A 25392-nucleotide genomic window follows, 5' to 3' on the forward strand; every position below is an offset into this window, starting at 1 on the left:
GAAAGCGGCTGGGGACTAGTGAGTGTGAGAGCAACTGTCCAGGATGAAACATCCAAGCTCCATGAATACATCAAGGAGAAGGCTCCAACGGATGACGTACTCAGAGAATGTCTCAGACAATGGGCAACAGAGGATGAGGCGCTGGAAGAGGGACCATCATCGGAGGACAAGCCCCTACACGGGATGTACCACCGGACCATAACTGAAGTGGCCGATCTCAAGAATTCCCATCAGTGGCTAGAGAGGGCTGGCCTGAAGGACAGTACAGAGGCACTCATCCTGGCTGCTCAGGAGCAGGCCCTGAGCACTAGAGCCATTGAGGCCCAGATATACCACACCAGACAAGACCCAAGGTGTAGGTTGTGCAAAGAGGCACCTGAGACGATCTAACACATAACTGCAGGGTGTAAGGTGCTGGCAGGGAAAGCCTATATGGAACGCCATAACCAGGTGGCTGGCATAGTCTACCGAAACATCTGTGCGGAGTACGGACTGGAAACCCCAAGGTCAAAATGGGAAACACCTCCGAAGGTGGTGGAGAATGACAGAGCGAAGATCCTATGGGACTTCCAGATCCAGACTGACAAGATGGTAATGGCGAACCAACCAGATATCCTGATGATAGATAAAGGGCAGAGGAAAGCCGTTGTAGTGGATGTAGCGGTCCCAAGTGCTGGAAACATCAGAAAGAAGGAACACGAGAAACTCGAGAAATCCCAAGGGCTCAGAGAGGAGCTGGAGAGAGCCTGGAAGGTAAAGGGGACAGTCGTGCCTGTGGTGGTCGGAGCACTCGGGGCAGTGACCCCCAAACTAGATGATGAGTGGTTGCAACAGATCCCGGGAACAACATCGGACATCTCAGTCCAGAAATGTGCAGTGCTGGGAACGGCAAGGATACTGCGCAGAACCCTCAAGCTTCCTGGCCTCTGGTAGAGGACCCCAGCTGAATGAGGGATGGACACCACCTGAGGGGTGAGACGAGGATTTTTTTTATAGATATACAGTAGATACACATTCACTCCCATGAACATCCCCAACAACATTAACACCAACACTACAGAAATTCAAACCGTAAAGATTCACATAACCAACCACAAAAGACGACACATATGCAACATGTATATACCCCCCAGAGATACCACCCGACCAGACCACGCCACAGAAGACACAGACATCACCAACACCTTCCAATACATAAACTCGCTGAACAACACCATTCTAACCGCAGACATCAACGCTCACTCAACACAATGGCACTCTCCCTACGACGACCACAGAGGCACCCACATTGCAGACATACTACAAAACTCCCAACAAATCACTCTAAACGCAAACACACCCACCAGAAAACCTACAAACATCAACCAACAACCAACATCACCGGACATCACAACAGCCAGCAACAGCATCACAAACAGAACAACATGGACCACAATACACGCACTCAGTTCAGACCACCTTCCTATCAAAATCACACACAACACGCGTGCTCCTTTCCGCCTACAACAACACCTTCAAACTTACACAAATTACAGGAAAGCAGACTGGGAAGGATACACCTCTGAAATAGAATCAGCACTGGAGAACATAACCATACCTGACAACATCCACACAGCCAACACCATGCTCACAAACCTCATACTTACAGCAGACAAACACCACATACCCCACGGAAAAATAAAAAGCAAATCACTTCTCCTACCACAACACATCAGAACACTCATCAGCCAAAGAAACGACATCAGACAACAAAACCACCAAGACCCACGCATCACAGACCTAAACAAAGAAATAGACACACAAATCCAAAAACACAAACAAGAGCTATGGAAAGAACACTTAACGGATGCATGGAACCACAGACACAAACAACACATACTCTGGAACACAGTAACAAGACTATCAAACAAAGAACAAAAAGCACCAGAAAACACCACAATACAGTTCGGACAACACACGGCAATATCCAACAAACAGAAAGCACGAGCATTCAACAAACAATTCACCAACATAATACAACACAAAACCAACAGAACATACAGACAACTACAACGCAAAATACGAAAACTCAACACCACGCCCATAACCATCACAGAACAACAAGTCAAACAAGCACTACAACGCTCCAAAAGCAACAACTCCACAGGCCCAGACAACATAAACATCAGACATCTGAAACACCTAGGCCCCAAAGCAATAACACTACTCACACACACTTACAACACATCACTCAACACCAACACCATCCCCGCAATATGGAAGACTGCAAAAATAATCCCAATACCAAAACCCAACAAAAACCACGCACTCGGCCCATCTTACAGACCAATAGCACTACTCAGCCCAATAGCCAAAACAATGGAAAAGGTAATACTACCCTTCATTACCAACAACACTCAACTACCCTCTCACCAACACGGCTTCCGAAAACAACACTCCACAACCACAGCACTACACCACATACACAACATCATAGCCACAGGTTTCAATCAACAAAAACCACCACAACGAACAGTTGCCATAGCCCTAGACATGTCCAAAGCCTTTGACACGGTAAACCTACACACACTCACAAACAAACTCAACAACACTAACACCCCAAACATCATCATCAAATACATCTTCAACTACATAAGGGGACGCAGACAATACACTCAATACCGGGGGGAAACATCAGAACATAGAAACACGAAAACGGGGGTACCACAGGGGGGAGTACTTTCACCAACACTATTCAACATATACATGGCAGACTTACCACAACCACCTCCAAATGTACACACAGTTACATATGCAGACGACATCACCATTCTATCCACACATGTCAAACCACAACAGGCACAACAACAAGTACAAAAATATCTCCACGACATATACAACTGGACAAAACAGAACCAACTCACACTCAACGCAGACAAAACCACCACCACTCTGTTCACACCGGATCCGGCAGAATACAGCAACAGGCTCACTTTACAAATAGATAACACCACCCGACCCACAGTCCGCGAACCCAAAATACTGGGATTAACATGGGACCCCAAACTCACCTTCTCAAAACACACACAACACACTCTAACCCGCGCCAAGCAATCAAACAAAATACTTAAAGCCTTAACAACCACTCACTGGGGAAAATCCAAAGAAACTATACTCACCACATACAAAGCAACCACACTCACACGCTCGAATACGCAAACACTATATGGTCACCAATACTATCGGACACAAACAAGACAAAACTCCAGACCACACAGAACACAGCACTCAGAATAGCAACAGGATGCACACAAGACACAAACATACAACACTTGCATGAGGAAACAAAAACTCTCCCACTGAACACCCATCTAAAACTACACGCATCGCAAATCAGACAAAAAGCCCAACACCCAACCCACCCACTACACCCACTCACTCAACAACCACCACCACCCAGACAAAAGAAACAAACAATCTTCCACAACAACAACTACACACACAACAAAGACACAGCACCACAGGACACCAACAACGACACCATAAAACAGAACATGAAAGACATACACACCCACTTTGTACAAACACACTTGGACACCAGACAACACAACAAAGTAATACATGCACCAGCACCAGAAATAGACCCATCAGAGCAAGACCTACCACACAGAACCAGACAACTCCTAGCACAACTCCGAACCAACAAATCACCAGCCCTCCACTCCTACCTACACAACATTACACCGGACACACACCCAACACCACTCTGTGCGCTATGCGGCACGCAAGTGCACGACACACAACACCTGTTCACCTGCACAAACATACCCACCACACTGACTCCGGAGGACCACTGGCGAAACCCAAGCGGAGTGGCGACCCTGCTCGCCCGCTGGGCGGCGGAGGGGGATCTGGGGATCCGGGAGACGGAGTGAGGGCCCGGTCCCCCAATGTCGGGGCACGGGTGGGGTCGACAACAACAACAACAACAACATAAAAAAAGACTTCCCCTTTAAATATTCCTGCTGCATAATATATCTCCTTTCCTTTCGTAAAGGATGGTCAGAACCTTTCCTAAGCATTATTAAAATTTAGACGATCTTTGCTCCAGGTGCTACCGGCTCATCTCACTCGGTTAGGATAGGAAAGGAAAGTTCCTATGCCAAAATGATAATCCAAAAAGGGCCCCTGTTGGTGGATAATCAGGCCATGGGAGGTGTGAGTAAATTGTGAGGGGGTGTTGGCTGGAGCTAGAAATAATTTTGGTGTCTTGTCCCTGCAGTAGGTTCATTAAAAGAGCAACCAGTGTTTTCACCACCATGGTCGGATCTTACTCTGGAGGGTAACCCATACAGGCAGGTGGCTTGGACAAAATATTTCAACACTGTCAAAGCTGTGTTGTCTGTGCTCCAGTTGAAGGTACGTTATTAGCCTGGAATTCCCATCAATGCCGGCATGTGTCACAAACACCCACCTGTAAAACAAACATGAAAAGAATAATGATTAAATACAAGAAAACAATCAAGTTTCATATCTTGTTTGAAATATCATCTCGGTAGAGAAGGTATTGCTGTGCACTTAAGACTACATGGAGGCAATTTGGAGTTTGTGTAACTTGGATATACAAATGATAAAATTCAATTTAATCTGTGCTGTCCATACAATATGGCTTTCTAATGCTCCCACGAGTACAAATATAAGATGATCCCTTATTACCGAATGAGACGCATATGCCCATCTATGTGCCATAAACTATTGGGGAATGGCACATAGTATGTTCTTCTAGCCACAGTCTGTCTCCATCTCTGGGCTGCAGCAGCTGGCTCAATACGGTTGAGGATTTCTCGAACTCTTTTTCTTTGTACTACAATACCATCAGCACGCAGGTATGCCCTCATCATCTGCAACAGGTTCATAAAACAACACAATAAAGAAAGTACACTTTCACAATGAATATAATGATATATACATGAAGGGACAAGAGTATGTAGCAGAACACTTGCTTCCGAGCCTGATCTGGGAAATTGGCTGTGCAATCTTCTGACATGCTCTTCCAGGTCAACATCATGAATGGGAGTAAATCTATTTCTGGCTGAAATCTGAAAAAACTTCATTTTTTTATGCAGGTATGAAGAGGAACAACACAACATCTCAGTGATGGCTCTCAATGTAAAGCCCTGAGTGGGGAGCAGTTCAATTTGATCACTTGTAATGTCAAGTGCTGGTCTTCCTCGTCTACCTAAAGTATGGAAATAAAAGGATTAAGGAATTCAAGCAAACGAATCACTACGTGTTTTTTTATATACTGTATACAGTACAGGCATATAGACACAGATGTACATAAAAGTATATGCAGCTTCAAAACCACGAGCAGCTATTTTCTCTAACCATTTTACTCAAGAAAAAAATAATTCAAACTTATAATTGAATAACTAAAAGATCACTAGTTATTGCTTAAAAGTGTACAGCCATCGCGTTACTTAATAGTCTACTGATTTGCAGGAAAACCACTGGTATAAAACGACGTTTGACAGGGTGATAGAAGGTAAGTCACAGCAAGTCGTCAGTAAAACCCGTGTGTAGTTTGAATAAAAATACATACGAAAAACCAATGACAAAAAATGGTAGCCATTTTACCTGTGTGCAAACGATGTGCCACATGGGAACAAACACGTCCACCATTAGGAGTGGGTCCCGCAATGATGACAGATCGGAGATCTATTGGACTTTGAATCAAACTTTGAATAGTATCAGCGCTAAACTGGTTACTAACTCTTCTTAAATTAGCAATTGAAATGTTTATCGCGCGTGCTTCACTTTCACCGGCAGACCCTTGATGACAGGCACTCTCTATTGCCCTGCACCTTCGCCGAATACGTCTCAGGACACTGTCCGCCATTGTTGTTTTAAAAAACTAAGTGGGCACAGAATTTCCAAAATCATGAGCCCTGACTGGTGGGATGACACTATTTTGAAACGTACAGCCAATAGGATACCGTTACATGTTTTCGTAATCATCCTTATTTGCATTTAATGCAAGTACAGTGTAATGTCACTAGCACTACAAGTGGGCACATTTATGGCCTTACATGTTCACTAGTAAGCGTCAAAATCATCTTACCAGTGAACTAGTGGGCACATTTATGGCCTTAAATGTTCAGTAGTAAGCGTCAAAATAATCTTATTAGTGAACTAGTGGGCGTTTTGCGGCTTACATGTTCACTAGTAAGCGTCAAAATGACCTTACTAGTGAACTAGTGAGCGTTTTGTGGCTTACATGTTCACTAGTAAGCGTCAAAATGACCTTACTAGTAAACTAGTGAGCGTTTTGTGGCTTACATGTTCACTAGTAAGCGTCAAAATGATCTTACTAGTGAACTATTGGGCGTTTTGTGGCTTACATGTTCACTAGTAAGCCTCAAAATGATCTTACTAGTGAACTAGTAGGCGATGTGTGGCTTACATGTCAACTAGTAAGCCTCAAAATGAACTTACTAGTGAACTAGTGGGCACATTTATGGCCTTACATGTTCACTAGTAAGCCTCAAAATGATCTTACTAGTGAACTAGTGGGCGTTTTGTGGCTTACATGTTCACTAGTAAGCGTCAAAATGACCTTACTAGTGAACGAGTGAGCGTTTTGTGGCTGACATGTTCATAAATAAGTGTCAAAATGATCTTACTAGGGAACTAGTGGGCACATTTATGGCCTTACATGTTCACTAGTAAGCGTCAAAATTACCTTACTAGTGAACCAGTGAGCGTTTTGTGGCTTACATGTTCACTAGTAAGCGTCAAAATGACCTTACTAGTGAACTAGTGAGCGTTTTGTGGCTTACATGTTCACTAGTAAGCGTCAAAATGATCTCACTAGTGAACTAGTGGGCGTTCTGTGGCTTACATGTTCACTAGAAGCCTCAAAATTATCTTACTAGTGAACTAGCGGGCGTTTTGTGGCTTACATGTCAACTAGTAAGCCTCAAAATGATCTTACTAGTGAACTAGTGGGCACATTTATGGCCTTACATGTTCACTAGTAAGCGTCAAAATGACCTTACTAGTGAACTAGTGGGCAAAATGGAATAAATACTCAAAGGGCTTGCCAGGCAAGCCCATTGAGTATTTAAAGGGTTCAAAGGGCTTGACTGGCAAGCCCTTTGAGTATTTATTCATCCGTGATGGTATTGTAGACCAATGAGAGCACGTCCGACAGACACGTGGACTTCGGGCGGCCAATCATGATGCATTTCGAGCCAAGCCCCAACAAAAACGGAGGAGAAAACTTTCAGACGCTTTGAAAGCTTTTGGGGTACATATTACTCTTGTTGTTACACAAAATTTTGTTTTACGATTATTTTAGGCGGTAACGTTATGGTGTAAATGTCAAATACGTGGTCAATTTATCAAGATGAAGCCTGCTTAAAAATTTGCTCCAACAATTTTGGAGATGTGTCTGACTTTGACAGCAATGGCGGCAGTTCAACGCTGACAGTCGCAGTCGGGTGCAGATTTATTTCGGCAGGACTTTCTAAAATCTGCCGTTTGCTCTGACAGTTCTCTGTCTGACAGTCACATTTTGTCTTATTACTCACAAGCTAATTGACATTTAAAAAAAGAGTTAATGTTTGGAACACGATTTTGCTCTTACTGTTTGCTGCCTTAGTTCGTTTGAAATATTCGCTTCCTGCATTACATGAAGTACATTTTTTAATATTCACAAGACTGTAACTGTGCATTATAAATAATGTCACATTTGCACTATGTTTTACTGGATCTACAACTAAACTAGGTCCTCGTTTCTGGGAGAGTCCACAGCACCTCCTGTATCACAACCATTCTGCCGGCACACCTTCAGCAGCACGATGTTTCTAACGGGAGCTGGAGGGTGATCAGCTTCATTGAAGAACAGGAGGAGGAGAGGCACAACGTTTGTCATTTGTGATATGTTTTTAGACTTTTCTCCTAACTAAAAAAACTATGTTTTGTTAATTTCTTGATATAGTTCTTGTATTTAAATATTTTAACAATCAAATATTTTTCAACTGTGTTTTAGATATTAATTGTATGAAATAAATCAGTGAAGCCCCATTCAAATTCTACTCTATCTAATCTGCTCGATCACACTGCTGTCAACCTGCTGTACCTCCAAACTCCTTGGCTTACTCGCAGTTGGAGGGTTGCCCCCGAACGGGGGGACAAATCAAGGAACCAATCCCTGCACCCCGAACGGGGTGCCCTTACGGCCGTTTTTTTTTTTTTCGGCTAACCGCCCCCTGAACCTGGCAGGGTGGCGGGCGGACCTTTTGCTCCAGGCGGGGGACATAGAGACAAATCCGGGGCCCACACAGACACTCTCACGCACGCAACAAACACACACACAACAAACTACCTGGACATGCGACATTTGCACACAACAGATTACAAGAAGACAGACATCCTTCAGATGCAACCACCACACACCACACTGGGTACACAAACATTGCACAAACATAAACACTAGACAATACAACATAACATGGAAATGCAGACTACATCCCAAAACACCACCACGAACAACAACACCTCGTAGGACACCAACAGGCAGCAGAGCACAAACAGACCAAAACAACACACTCGCCTCACCAACACTACCCTCAAACGCAACACGGACAGACAACTCCAACAGAGATAGAACAAACACAAGACCACCCCCCCCAAACCTGGACCTGCAATAGCTGCAATAGAATCATCACACGCAGACAAACCTTACTCAGATGCAACTCAACACACCCACACTGGATACACAGACATTGCTCCGGCATCACCACCCGCCAATACACAAACACGTGGACATGCAGAACACACACGCAAACAACAAACACCCCAACACCACAACCCCCGAACAACCCACAAAGAACAACACCCACCAACAAAAACAACAAACACACACTGACCATACTACAAATAAACATCAACGGCATCCAAAACAAGAAAACAGAACTAGAAGAACTCGCCTCACAACAGCACGCAGACATCATCACCATACAAGAAACCAAACTAGAAAAACAACACAACACACCTCGTCTCACCAACTACACCAGCATTAGGAAAGACAGAGAACACAAGGGAGGAGGAGGACTGCTCACATACATTCACAAATCAGTCACATTCACTCCCATGAACATCCCCAACAACATTAACACCAACACTACAGAAATTCAAACCGTAAAGATTCACATAACCAACCACAAAAGACTACACATATGCAACATGTATATACCCCCCAGAGATACCACCCGACCAGACCACGCCACAGAAGACACAGACATCACCAACACCTTCCAATACATAAACTCGCTGAACAACACCATTCTAACCGCAGACATCAACGCTCACTCAACACAATGGCACTCTCCCTACGACGACCACAGAGGCACCCTCATTGCAGACATACTACAGAACTCCCAACAAATCACTCTAAACGCAAACACACCTACCAGAAAACCTACAAACATCAACCAACAACCAACATCACCGGACATCACAACAGCCAGCAACAGCATCACAAACAGAACAACATGGACCACAATACACGCACTCAGTTCAGACCACCTTCCTATCAAAATCACACACAACACGCGTGCTCCTTTCCGCCTACAACAACACCTTCAAACTTACACAAATTACAGGAAAGCAGACTGGGAAGGATACACCTCTGAAATAGAATCAGCACTGGAGAACTTAACCATACCTGACAACATCCACACAGCCAACACCATGCTCACAAACCTCATACTTACAGCAGACAAACACCACATACCCCACGGAAAAATAAAAAGCAAATCACTTCTCCTACCACAACACATCAGAACACTCATCAGCCAAAGAAACGACATCAGACAACAAAACCACCAAGACCCACGCATCACAGACCTAAACAAAGAAATAGACAAACAAATCCAAAAACACAAACAAGAGCTATGGAAAGAACACTTAACGGATGCATGGAACCACAGACACAAACAATACATACTCTGGAACACAGTAACAAGACTATCTAACAAAGAACAAAAAGCACCAGAAAACACCACAATACAGTTCGGACAACACACGGCAATATCCAACAAACAGAAAGCACGAGCATTCAACAAACAATTCACCAACATAATACAACACAAAACCAACAGAACGTACAGACAACTACAACGCAAAATACGAAAACTCAACACCACGCCCATAACCATCACAGAACAACAAGTCAAACAAGCACTACAACGCTTCAAAAGCAACAACTCCACAGGCCCAGACAACATAAACATCAGACATCTGAAACACCTAGGCCCCAAAGCAATAACACTACTCACACACACTTACAACACATCACTCAACACCAACACCATCCCCGCAATATGGAAGACTGCAAAAATAATCCCAATACCAAAACCCAACAAAAACCACGCACTCGGCCCATCCTACAGACCAATAGCACTACTCAGCCCAATAGCCAAAACAATGGAAAAGGTAATACTACCCTTCATTACCAACAACACTCAACTACCCTCTCACCAACACGGCTTCCGAAAACAACACTCCACAACCACAGCACTACACCACATACACAACATCATAGCCACAGGTTTCAATCAACAAAAACCACCACAACGAACAGTTGCCATAGCCCGAGACATGTCCAAAGCCTTTGACACGGTAAACCTACACACACTCACAAACAAACTCAACAACACTAACACCCCAAACATCATCATCAAATACATCTTCAACTACATAAGGGGACGCAGACAATACACTCAATACCGGGGGGAAACATCAGAACACAGAAACACGAAAACGGGGGTACCACAGGGGGGAGTACTTTCACCAACACTATTCAACATATACATGGCAGACTTACCACAACCACCTCCAAATGTACACACAGTTACATATGCAGACGACATCACCATTCTATCCACACATGTCAAACCACAACAGGCACAACAACAAGTACAAAAATATCTCCACGACATATACAACTGGACAAAACAGAACCAACTCACACTCAACGCAGACAAAACCACCACCACTCTGTTCACACCGGATCCGGCAGAATACAGCAACAGGCTCACTTTACAAATAGATAACACCACCCTACCCACAGTCCGCGAACCCAAAATACTGGGATTAACATGGGACCCCAAACTCACCTTCTCAAAACACACACAACACACTCTAACCCGCGCCAAGCAATCAAACAAAATACTTAAAGCCTTAACAACCACTCACTGGGGAAAATCCAAAGAAACTATACTCACCACATACAAAGCAACCACACTCACACGCCTCGAATACGCAAACACTATATGGTCACCAACACTATCGGACACAAACAAGACAAAACTCCAGACCACACAGAACACAGTACTCAGAATAGCAACAGGATGCACACAAGACACAAACATACAACACTTGCATGAGGAAACAAAAACTCTCCCACTGAACACCCATCTAAAACTACACGCATCGCAAATCAGACAAAAAGCCCAACACCCAACCCACCCACTACACCCACTCACTCAACAACCACCACCACCCAGACAAAAGAAACAAACAATCTTCCACAACAACAACTACACACACAACAAAGACACAGCACCACAGGACACCAACAACGACACCATAAAACAGAACATGAAAGACATACACACCCACTTTGTACAAACACACTTGGACACCAGACAACACAACAAAGTAATACATGCACCAGCACCAGAAAAAGACCCATCAGAGCAAGACCTACCACACAGAACCAGACAACTCCTAGCACAACTCCGAACCAACAAATCACCAGCCCTCCACTCCTACCTACACAACATTACACCGGACACACACCCAACACCACTCTGTGCGCTATGCGGCACGCAAGTGCACGACACACAACACCTGTTCACCTGCACAAACATACCCACCACACTGACTCCGGAGGACCTCTGGCGAAACCCAAGCGGAGTGGCGGCCCTGCTCGCCCGCTGGGCGGAGGAGGGGTGTCTGGGGATCCGGGAGACGGAGTGAGGGCCCGGTCCCCCAATGTCGGGGCACGGGTGGGGTCGACAACAACAACAACAACAACATAAAAAAAGACTCCCCCTTTAAATATTCCTGCTGCATAATATATCTCCTTTCCTTTCGTAAAGGATGGTCAGAACCTTTCCTAAGCATTATTAAAATTTAGACGATCTTTGCTCCAGGTGCTACCGGCTCATCTCACTCGGTTAGGATAGGAAAGGAAAGTTCCTATGCCAAAATGATAATCCAAAAAGGGCCCCTGTTGGTGGATAATCAGGCCATGGGAGGTGTGAGTAAATTGTGAGGGGGTGTTGGCTGGAGCTAGAAATAATTTTGGTGTCTTGTCCCTGCAGTAGGTTCATTAAAAGAGCAACCAGTGTTTTCACCACCATGGTCGGATCTTACTCTGGAGGGTAACCCATACAGGCAGGTGGCTTGGACAAAATATTTCAACACTGTCAAAGCTGTGTTGTCTGTGCTCCAGTTGAAGGTACGTTATTAGCCTGGAATTCCCATCAATGCCGGCATGTGTCACAAACACCCACCTGTAAAACAAACATGAAAAGAATAATGATTAAATACAAGAAAACAATCAAGTTTCATATCTTGTTTGAAATATCATCTCGGTAGAGAAGGTATTGCTGTGCACTTAAGACTACATGGAGGCAATTTGGAGTTTGTGTAACTTGGATATACAAATGATAAAATTCAATTTAATCTGTGCTGTCCATACAATATGGCTTTCTAATGCTCCCACGAGTACAAATATAAGATGATCCCTTATTACCGAATGAGACGCATATGCCCATCTATGTGCCATAAACTATTGGAGAATGGCACATAGTATGTTCTTCTAGCCACAGTCTGGCTCCATCTCTGGGCTGCAGCAGCTGGCTCAATACGGTTGAGGATTTCTCGAACTCTTTTTCTTTGTACTACAATACCATCAGCACGCAGGTATGCCCTCATCATCTGCAACAGGTTCATAAAACAACACAATAAAGAAAGTACACTTTCACAATGAATATAATGATATATACATGAAGGGACAAGAGTATGTAGCAGAACACTTGCTTCCGAGCCTGATCTGGGAAATTGGCTGTGCAATCTTCTGACATGCTCTTCCAGGTCAACATCATGAATGGGAGTAAATCTATTTCTGGCTGAAATCTGAAAAAAACTTCATTTTTTTATGCAGGTATGAAGAGGAACAACACAACATCTCAGTGATGGCTCTCACTGTAAAGCCCTGAGTGGGGAGCAGTTCAATTTGATCACTTGTAATGTCAAGTGCTGGTCTTCCTCGTCTACCTAAAGTATGGAAATAAAAGGATTAAGGAATTCAAGCAAACGAATCACTACGTGTTTTTTATATACTGTATACAGTACAGGCATATAGACACAGATGTACATAAAAGTATATGCAGCTTCAAAACCACGAGCAGCTATTTTCTCTAACCATTTTACTCAAGAAAAAAATAATTCAAACTTATAATTGAATAACTAAAAGATCACTAGTTATTGCTTAAAAGTGTACAGCCATCGCGTTACTTAATAGTCTACTGATTTGCAGGAAAACCACTGGTATAAAACGACGTTTGACAGGGTGATAGAAGGTAAGTCACAGCAAGTCGTCAGTAAAACCCGTGTGTAGTTTGAATAAAAATACATACGAAAAACCAATGACAAAAAATGGTAGCCATTTTACCTGTGTGCAAACGATGTGCCACATGGGAACAAACACGTCCACCATTAGGAGTGGGTCCCGCAATGATGACAGATCGGAGATCTATTGGACTTTGAATCAAACTTTGAATAGTATCAGCGCTAAACTGGTCACTAACTCTTCTTAAATTAGCAATTGAAATGTTTATCGCGCGTGCTTCACTTTCACCGGCAGACCCTTGATGACAGGCACTCTCTATTGCCCTGCACCTTCGCCGAATACGTCTCAGGACACTGTCCGCCATTGTTGTTTTAAAAAACTAAGTGGGCACAGAATTTCCAAAATCATGAGCCCTGACTGGTGGGATGACACTATTTTGAAACGTACAGCCAATAGGATACCGTTACATGTTTTCGTAATCATCCTTATTTGCATTTAATGCAAGTACAGTGTAATGTCACTAGCACTACAAGTGGGCACATTTATGGCCTTACATGTTCACTAGTAAGCGTCAAAATCATCTTACCAGTGAACTAGTGGGCACATTTATGGCCTTAAATGTTCAGTAGTAAGCGTCAAAATAATCTTATTAGTGAACTAGTGGGCGTTTTGCGGCTTACATGTTCACTAGTAAGCGTCAAAATTACCTTACTAGTGAACTAGTGAGCGTTTTGTGGCTTACATGTTCACTAGTAAGCGTCAAAATGACCTTACTAGTAAACTAGTGAGCGTTTTGTGGCTTACATGTTCACTAGTAAGCGTCAAAATGATCTTACTAGTGAACTATTGGGCGTTTTGTGGCTTACATGTTCACTAGTAAGCCTCAAAATGATCTTACTAGTGAACTAGTAGGCGATGTGTGGCTTACATGTCAACTAGTAAGCCTCAAAATGAACTTACTAGTGAACTAGTGGGCACATTTATGGCCTTACATGTTCACTAGTAAGCCTCAAAATGATCTTACTAGTGAACTAGTGGGCGTTCTGTGGCTTACATGTTCACTAGAAGCCTCAAAATTATCTTACTAGTGAACTAGCGGGCGTTTTGTGGCTTACATGTCAACTAGTAAGCCTCAAAATGATCTTACTAGTGAACTAGTGGGCACATTTATGGCCTTACATGTTCACTAGTAAGCGTCAAAATGACCTTACTAGTGAACTAGTGGGCAATATGGAATAAATACTCAAAGGGCTTGCCATGCAAGCCCATTGAGTATTTAAAGGGTTCAAAGGGCTTGCCTGGCAAGCCCTTTGAGTATTTATTCATCCGTGATGGTATTGTAGACCAATGAGAGCACGTCCGACAGACACGTGGACTTCGGGCGGCCAATCATGATGCATTTCGAGCCAAGCCCCAACAAAAACGGAGGAGAAAACTTTCAGACGCTTTGAAAGCTTTTGGGGTACATATTACTCTTGTTGTTACACAAAATTTTGTTTTACGATTATTTTAGGCGGTAACGTTATGGTGTAAATGTCAAATACGTGGTCAATTTATCAAGATGAAGCCTGCTTAAAAATTTGCTCCAACAATTTTGGAGATGTGTCTGACTTTGACAGCAATGGCGGCAGTTCAACGCTGACAGTCGCAGTCGGGTGCAGATTTATTTCGGCAGGACTTTCTAAAATCTGCCGTTTGCTCTGACAGTTCTCTGTCTGACAGTCACATTTTGTCTTATTACTCACAAGCTAATTGACATTTAAAAAAAGAGTTAATGTTTGGAACACGATTTTGCTCTTACTGTTTGCTGCCTTAGTTCGTTTGAAATATTCGCTTCCTGCATTACATGAAGTACATTTTTTAATATTCACAAGACTGTAACTGTGCATTATAAATAATGTCACATTTGCACTATGTTTTACTGGATCTACAACTAAACTAGGTCCTCGTTTCTGGGAGAGTCCACAGCACCTCCTGTATCACAACCATTCTGCCGGCACACCTTCAGCAGCACGATGTTTCTAACGGGAGCTGGAGGGTGATCAGCTTCATTGAAGAACAGGAGGAGGAGAGGCACAACGTTTGTCATTTGTGATATGTTTTTAGACTTTTCTCCTAACTAAAAAAACTATGTTTTGTTAATTTCTTGATATAGTTCTTGTATTTAAATATTTTAACAATCAAATATTTTTCAACTGTGTTTTAGATATTAATTGTATGAAATAAATCAGTGAAGCCCCATTCAAATTCTACTCTATCTAATCTGCTCGATCACACTGCTGTCAACCTGCTGTACCTCCAAACTCCTTGGCTTACTCGCAGTTGGAGGGTTGCCCCCGAACGGGGGGACAAATCAAGGAACCAATCCCTGCACCCCGAACGGGGTGCCCTTACGGCCGTTTTTTTTTTTTTCGGCTAACCGCCCCCTGAACCTGGCAGGGTGGCGGGCGGACCTTTTGCTCCAGGCTGGGGACATAGAGACAAATCCGGGGCCCACACAGACACTCTCACGCACGCAACAAACACACACACAACAAACTACCTGGACATGCGACATTTGCACACAACAGATTACAAGAAGACAGACATCCTTCAGATGCAACCACCACACACCACACTGGGTACACAAACATTGCACAAACATAAACACTAGACAATACAACATAACATGGAAATGCAGACTACATCCCAAAACACCACCACGAACAACAACACCTCGTAGGACACCAACAGGCAGCAGAGCACAAACAGACCAAAACAACACACTCGCCTCACCAACACTACCCTCAAACGCAACACGGACAGACAACTCCAACAGAGATAGAACAAACACAAGACCACCCCCCCCAAACCTGGACCTGCAATAGCTGCAATAGAATCATCACACGCAGACAAACCTTACTCAGATGCAACTCAACACACCCACACTGGATACACAGACATTGCTCCGGCATCACCACCCGCCAATACACAAACACGTGGACATGCAGAACACACACGCAAACAACAAACACCCCAACACCACAACCCCCGAACAACCCACAAAGAACAACACCCACCAACAAAAACAACAAACACACACTGACCATACTACAAATAAACATCAACGGCATCCAAAACAAGAAAACAGAACTAGAAGAACTCGCCTCACAACAGCACGCAGACATCATCACCATACAAGAAACCAAACTAGAAAAACAACACAACACACCTCGTCTCACCAACTACACCAGCATTAGGAAAGACAGAGAACACAAGGGAGGAGGAGGACTGCTCACATACATTCACAAATCAGTCACATTCACTCCCATGAACATCCCCAACAACATTAACACCAACACTACAGAAATTCAAACCGTAAAGATTCACATAACCAACCACAAAAGACGACACATATGCAACATGTATATACCCCCCAGAGATACCACCCGACCAGACCACGCCACAGAAGACACAGACATCACCAACACCTTCCAATACATAAACTCGCTGAACAACACCATTCTAACCGCAGACATCAACGCTCACTCAACACAATGGCACTCTCCCTACGACGACCACAGAGGCACCCACATTGCAGACATACTACAAAACTCCCAACAAATCACTCTAAACGCAAACACACCCACCAGAAAACCTACAAACATCAACCAACAACCAACATCACCGGACATCACAACAGCCAGCAACAGCATCACAAACAGAACAACATGGACCACAATACACGCACTCAGTTCAGACCACCTTCCTATCAAAATCACACACAACACGCGTGCTCCTTTCCGCCTACAACAACACCTTCAAACTTACACAAATTACAGGAAAGCAGACTGGGAAGGATACACCTCTGAAATAGAATCAGCACTGGAGAACATAACCATACCTGACAACATCCACACAGCCAACACCATGCTCACAAACCTCATACTTACAGCAGACAAACACCACATACCCCACGGAAAAATAAAAAGCAAATCACTTCTCCTACCACAACACATCAGAACACTCATCAGCCAAAGAAACGACATCAGACAACAAAACCACCAAGACCCACGCATCACAGACCTAAACAAAGAAATAGACACACAAATCCAAAAACACAAACAAGAGCTATGGAAAGAACACTTAACGGATGCATGGAACCACAGACACAAACAACACATACTCTGGAACACAGTAACAAGACTATCAAACAAAGAACAAAAAGCACCAGAAAACACCACAATACAGTTCGGACAACACACGGCAATATCCAACAAACAGAAAGCACGAGCATTCAACAAACAATTCACCAACATAATACAACACAAAACCAACAGAACATACAGACAACTACAACGCAAAATACGAAAACTCAACACCACGCCCATAACCATCACAGAACAACAAGTCAAACAAGCACTACAACGCTCCAAAAGCAACAACTCCACAGGCCCAGACAACATAAACATCAGACATCTGAAACACCTAGGCCCCAAAGCAATAACACTACTCACACACACTTACAACACATCACTCAACACCAACACCATCCCCGCAATATGGAAGACTGCAAAAATAATCCCAATACCAAAACCCAACAAAAACCACGCACTCGGCCCATCTTACAGACCAATAGCACTACTCAGCCCAATAGCCAAAACAATGGAAAAGGTAATACTACCCTTCATTACCAACAACACTCAACTACCCTCTCACCAACACGGCTTCCGAAAACAACACTCCACAACCACAGCACTACACCACATACACAACATCATAGCCACAGGTTTCAATCAACAAAAACCACCACAACGAACAGTTGCCATAGCCCTAGACATGTCCAAAGCCTTTGACACGGTAAACCTACACACACTCACAAACAAACTCAACAACACTAACACCCCAAACATCATCATCAAATACATCTTCAACTACATAAGGGGACGCAGACAATACACTCAATACCGGGGGGAAACATCAGAACATAGAAACACGAAAACGGGGGTACCACAGGGGGGAGTACTTTCACCAACACTATTCAACATATACATGGCAGACTTACCACAACCACCTCCAAATGTACACACAGTTACATATGCAGACGACATCACCATTCTATCCACACATGTCAAACCACAACAGGCACAACAACAAGTACAAAAATATCTCCACGACATATACAACTGGACAAAACAGAACCAACTCACACTCAACGCAGACAAAACCACCACCACTCTGTTCACACCGGATCCGGCAGAATACAGCAACAGGCTCACTTTACAAATAGATAACACCACCCTACCCACAGTCCGCGAACCCAAAATACTGGGATTAACATGGGACCCCAAACTCACCTTCTCAAAACACACACAACACACTCTAACCCGCGCCAAGCAATCAAACAAAATACTTAAAGCCTTAACAACCACTCACTGGGGAAAATCCAAAGAAACTATACTCACCACATACAAAGCAACCACACTCACACGCCTCGAATACGCAAACACTATATGGTCACCAACACTATCGGACACAAACAAGACAAAACTCCAGACCACACAGAACACAGCACTCAGAATAGCAACAGGATGCACACAAGACACAAACATACAACACTTGCATGAGGAAACAAAAACTCTCCCACTGAACACCCATCTAAAACTACACGCATCGCAAATCAGACAAAAAGCCCAACACCCAACCCACCCACTACACCCACTCACTCAACAACCACCACCACCCAGACAAAAGAAACAAACAATCTTCCACAACAACAACTACACACACAACAAAGACACAGCACCACAGGACACCAACAACGACACCATAAAACAGAACATGAAAGACATACACACCCACTTTGTACAAACACACTTGGACACCAGACAACACAACAAAGTAATACATGCACCAGCACCAGAAATAGACCCATCAGAGCAAGACCTACCACACAGAACCAGACAACTCCTAGCACAACTCCGAACCAACAAATCACCAGCCCTCCACTCATACCTACACAACATTACACCGGACACACACCCAACACCACTCTGTGCGCTATGCGGCACGCAAGTGCACGACACACAACACCTGTTCACCTGCACAAACATACCCACCACACTGACTCCGGAGGACCACTGGCGAAACCCAAGCGGAGTGGCGACCCTGCTCGCCCGCTGGGCGGCGGAGGGGGATCTGGGGATCCGGGAGACGGAGTGAGGGCCCGGTCCCCCAATGTCGGGGCACGGGTGGGGTCGACAACAACAACAACAACAACATAAAAAAAGACTTCCCCTTTAAATATTCCTGCTGCATAATATATCTCCTTTCCTTTCGTAAAGGATGGTCAGAACCTTTCCTAAGCATTATTAAAATTTAGACGATCTTTGCTCCAGGTGCTACCGGCTCATCTCACTCGGTTAGGATAGGAAAGGAAAGTTCCTATGCCAAAATGATAATCCAAAAAGGGCCCCTGTTGGTGGATAATCAGGCCATGGGAGGTGTGAGTAAATTGTGAGGGGGTGTTGGCTGGAGCTAGAAATAATTTTGGTGTCTTGTCCCTGCAGTAGGTTCATTAAAAGAGCAACCAGTGTTTTCACCACCATGGTCGGATCTTACTCTGGAGGGTAACCCATACAGGCAGGTGGCTTGGACAAAATATTTCAACACTGTCAAAGCTGTGTTGTCTGTGCTCCAGTTGAAGGTACGTTATTAGCCTGGAATTCCCATCAATGCCGGCATGTGTCACAAACACCCACCTGTAAAACAAACATGAAAAGAATAATGATTAAATACAAGAAAACAATCAAGTTTCATATCTTGTTTGAAATATCATCTCGGTAGAGAAGGTATTGCTGTGCACTTAAGACTACATGGAGGCAATTTGGAGTTTGTGTAACTTGGATATACAAATGATAAAATTCAATTTAATCTGTGCTGTCCATACAATATGGCTTTCTAATGCTCCCACGAGTACAAATATAAGATGATCCCTTATTACCGAATGAGACGCATATGCCCATCTATGTGCCATAAACTATTGGGGAATGGCACATAGTATGTTCTTCTAGCCACAGTCTGTCTCCATCTCTGGGCTGCAGCAGCTGGCTCAATACGGTTGAGGATTTCTCGAACTCTTTTTCTTTGTACTACAATACCATCAGCACGCAGGTATGCCCTCATCATCTGCAACAGGTTCATAAAACAACACAATAAAGAAAGTACACTTTCACAATGAATATAATGATATATACATGAAGGGACAAGAGTATGTAGCAGAACACTTGCTTCCGAGCCTGATCTGGGAAATTGGCTGTGCAATCTTCTGACATGCTCTTCCAGGTCAACATCATGAATGGGAGTAAATCTATTTCTGGCTGAAATCTGAAAAAACTTCATTTTTTTATGCAGGTATGAAGAGGAACAACACAACATCTCAGTGATGGCTCTCACTGTAAAGCCCTGAGTGGGGAGCAGTTCAATTTGATCACTTGTAATGTCAAGTGCTGGTCTTCCTCGTCTACCTAAAGTATGGAAATAAAAGGATTAAGGAATTCAAGCAAACGAATCACTACGTGTTTTTTATATACTGTATACAGTACAGGCATATAGACACAGATGTACATAAAAGTATATGCAGCTTCAAAACCACGAGCAGCTATTTTCTCTAACCATTTTACTCAAGAAAAAAATAATTCAAACTTATAATTGAATAACTAAAAGATCACTAGTTATTGCTTAAAAGTGTACAGCCATCGCGTTACTTAATAGTCTACTGATTTGCAGGAAAACCACTGGTATAAAACGACGTTTGACAGGGTGATAGAAGGTAAGTCACAGCAAGTCGTCAGTAAAACCCGTGTGTAGTTTGAATAAAAATACATACGAAAAACCAATGACAAAAAATGGTAGCCATTTTACCTGTGTGCAAACGATGTGCCACATGGGAACAAACACGTCCACCATTAGGAGTGGGTCCCGCAATGATGACAGATCGGAGATATATTGGACTTTGAATCAAACTTTGAATAGTATCAGCGCTAAACTGGTCACTAACTCTTCTTAAATTAGCAATTGAAATGTTTATCGCGCGTGCTTCACTTTCACCGGCAGACCCTTGATGACAGGCACTCTCTATTGCCCTGCACCTTCGCCGAATACGTCTCAGGACACTGTCCGCCATTGTTGTTTTAAAAAACTAAGTGGGCACAGAATTTCCAAAATCATGAGCCCTGACTGGTGGGATGACACTATTTTGAAACGTACAGCCAATAGGATACCGTTACATGTTTTCGTAATCATCCTTATTTGCATTTAATGCAAGTACAGTGTAATGTCACTAGCACTACAAGTGGGCACATTTATGGCCTTACATGTTCACTAGTAAGCGTCAAAATCATCTTACCAGTGAACTAGTGGGCACATTTATGGCCTTAAATGTTCAGTAGTAAGCGTCAAAATAATCTTATTAGTGAACTAGTGGGCGTTTTGCGGCTTACATGTTCACTAGTAAGCGTCAAAATGACCTTACTAGTGAGCGTTTTGTGGCTTACATGTTCACTAGTAAGCGTCAAAATGACCTTACTAGTAAACTAGTGAGCGTTTTGTGGCTTACATGTTCACTAGTAAGCGTCAAAATGATCTTACTAGTGAACTATTGGGCGTTTTGTGGCTTACATGTTCACTAGTAAGCCTCAAAATGATCTTACTAGTGAACTAGTAGGCGATGTGTGGCTTACATGTCAACTAGTAAGCCTCAAAATGAACTTACTAGTGAACTAGTGGGCACATTTATGGCCTTACATGTTCACTAGTAAGCGTCAAAATGATCTTACTAGTGAACTAGTGGGCGTTTTGTGGCTTACATGTTCACTAGTAAGGTACTGTAGGTCTACAAAACTAGATGGTATTGTAGACCAATGAGAGCACGTCCGACAGACACGTGGACTTCGGGCGGCCAATCATGATGCATTTCGAGCCAAGCCCCAACAAAAACGGAGGAGAAAACTTTCAGACGCTTTGAAAGCTTTTGGGGTACATATTACTCTTGTTGTTACACAAAATTTTGTTTTACGATTATTTTAGGCGGTAACGTTATGGTGTAAATGTCAAATACGTGGTCAATTTATCAAGATGAAGCCTGCTTAAAAATTTGCTCCAACAATTTTGGAGATGTGTCTGACTTTGACAGCAATGGCGGCAGTTCAACGCTGACAGTCGCAGTCGGGTGCAGATTTATTTCGGCAGGACTTTCTAAAATCTGCCGTTTGCTCTGACAGTTCTCTGTCTGACAGTCACATTTTGTCTTATTACTCACAAGCTAATTGACATTTAAAAAAAGAGTTAATGTTTGGAACACGATTTTGCTCTTACTGTTTGCTGCCTTAGTTCGTTTGAAATATTCGCTTCCTGCATTACATGAAGTACATTTTTTAATATTCACAAGACTGTAACTGTGCATTATAAATAATGTCACATTTGCACTATGTTTTACTGGATCTACAACTAAACTAGGTCCTCGTTTCTGGGAGAGTCCACAGCACCTCCTGTATCACAACCATTCTGCCGGCACACCTTCAGCAGCACGATGTTTCTAACGGGAGCTGGAGGGTGATCAGCTTCATTGAAGAACAGGAGGAGGAGAGGCACAACGTTTGTCATTTGTGATATGTTTTTAGACTTTTCTCCTAACTAAAAAAACTATGTTTTGTTAATTTCTTGATATAGTTCTTGTATTTAAATATTTTAACAATCAAATATTTTTCAACTGTGTTTTAGATATTAATTGTATGAAATAAATCAGTGAAGCCCCATTCAAATTCTACTCTATCTAATCTGCTCGATCACACTGCTGTCAACCCGCTGTACCTCCAAACTCCTTGGCTTACTCGCAGTTGGAGGGTTCCCCCCGAACTGGGGGACAAATCCAGGAACCAATCCCTGCACCCCGAACGGGGTGCCCTTACGGCCGTTTTTTTTTTTTTTCGGCTAACCGCCCCCTGAACCTGACAGGGTGGCGGGCGGACCTTTTGCTCCAGGCGGGGGACATAGAGACAAATCCGGGGCCCACACAGACACTCTCACGCACGCAACAAACACACACACAACAAACTACCTGGACATGCGACATTTGCACACAACAGATTACAAGAAGACAGACATCCTTCAGATGCAACCACCACACACCACACTGGGTACACAAACATTGCACAAACATAAACACTAGACAATACAACATAACATGGAAATGCAGACTACATCCCAAAACACCACCACGAACAACAACACCTCGTAGGACACCAACAGGCAGCAGAGCACAAACAGACCAAAACAACACACTCGCCTCACCAACACTACCCTCAAAGGCAACACGGACAGACAACTCCAACAGAGATACAACAAACACAAGACCACCCCCCCAAACCTGGACCTGCAATAGCTGCAATAGAATCATCACACGCAGACAAACCTCACTCAGATGCAACTCAACACACCCACACTGGATACACAGACATTGCTCCGGCATCACCACCCGCCAATACACAAACACGTGGACATGCAGAACACACACGCAAACAACAAACACCCCAACACCACAACCCCCGAACAACCCACAAAGAACAACACCCACCAACAAAAACAACAAACACACACTGACCATACTACAAATAAACATCAACGGCATCCAAAACAAGAAAACAGAACTAGAAGAACTCGCCTCACAACAGCACGCAGACATCATCACCATACAAGAAACCAAACTAGAAAAACAACACAACACACCTCGTCTCACCAACTACACCAGCATTAGGAAAGACAGAGAACACAAGGGAGGAGGAGGACTGCTCACATACATTCACAAATCAGTCACATTCACTCCCATGAACATCCCCAACAACATTAACACCAACACTACAGAAATTCAAACCGTAAAGATTCACATAACCAACCACAAAAGACTACACATATGCAACATGTATATACCCCCCAGAGATACCACCCGACCAGACCACGCCACAGAAGACACAGACATCACCAACACCTTCCAATACATAAACTCGCTGAACAACACCATTCTAACCGCAGACATCAACGCTCACTCAACACAATGGCACTCTCCCTACGACGACCACAGAGGCACCCTCATTGCAGACATACTACAGAACTCCCAACAAATCACTCTAAACGCAAACACACCTACCAGAAAACCTACAAACATCAACCAACAACCAACATCACCGGACATCACAACAGCCAGCAACAGCATCACAAACAGAACAACATGGACCACAATACACGCACTCAGTTCAGACCACCTTCCTATCAAAATCACACACAACACGCGTGCTCCTTTCCGCCTACAACAACACCTTCAAACTTACACAAATTACAGGAAAGCAGACTGGGAGGATACACCTCTGAAATAGAATCAGCACTGGAGAACTTAACCATACCTGACAACATCCACACAGCCAACACCATGCTCACAAACCTCATACTTACAGCAGACAAACACCACATACCCCACGGAAAAATAAAAAGCAAATCACTTCTCCTACCACAACACATCAGAACACTCATCAGCCAAAGAAACGACATCAGACAACAAAACCACCAAGACCCACGCATCACAGACCTAAACAAAGAAATAAACAAACAAATCCAAAAACACAAACAAGAGCTATGGAAAGAACACTTAACGGATGCATGGAACCACAGACACAAACAATACATACTCTGGAACACAGTAACAAGACTATCTAACAAAGAACAAAAAGCACCAG

The 25392-nt window shown here is 43.5% G+C and overlaps 1 protein-coding gene across 14 annotated transcripts in view; it reads left to right on the forward strand.

The window, feature by feature from the left end:
* LOC127587825 (uncharacterized) overlaps positions 1–25392 on the forward strand; it is a 257761-nt gene that overhangs the window by 69272 nt on the left and 163097 nt on the right. The window contains exon 2 of one of the 14 annotated variants that reach the window (XR_007958867.1): positions 7769–8111. The exons of 12 other annotated variants lie outside the window; for them this stretch is intronic. The gene's annotated coding sequence lies outside the window, so the exon portion shown is untranslated. Of the gene's footprint in view, positions 1–7768; positions 8112–23122; positions 23366–25392 lie in introns of those variants that run through there. One more of the 14 variants, XM_052046305.1, reaches the window with a different exon arrangement.

This window comes from Hippocampus zosterae, chromosome 16, assembly GCF_025434085.1.
Source record: "Hippocampus zosterae strain Florida chromosome 16, ASM2543408v3, whole genome shotgun sequence".
NCBI classification, from domain to species: Eukaryota; Metazoa; Chordata; class Actinopteri; order Syngnathiformes; family Syngnathidae; genus Hippocampus; species Hippocampus zosterae.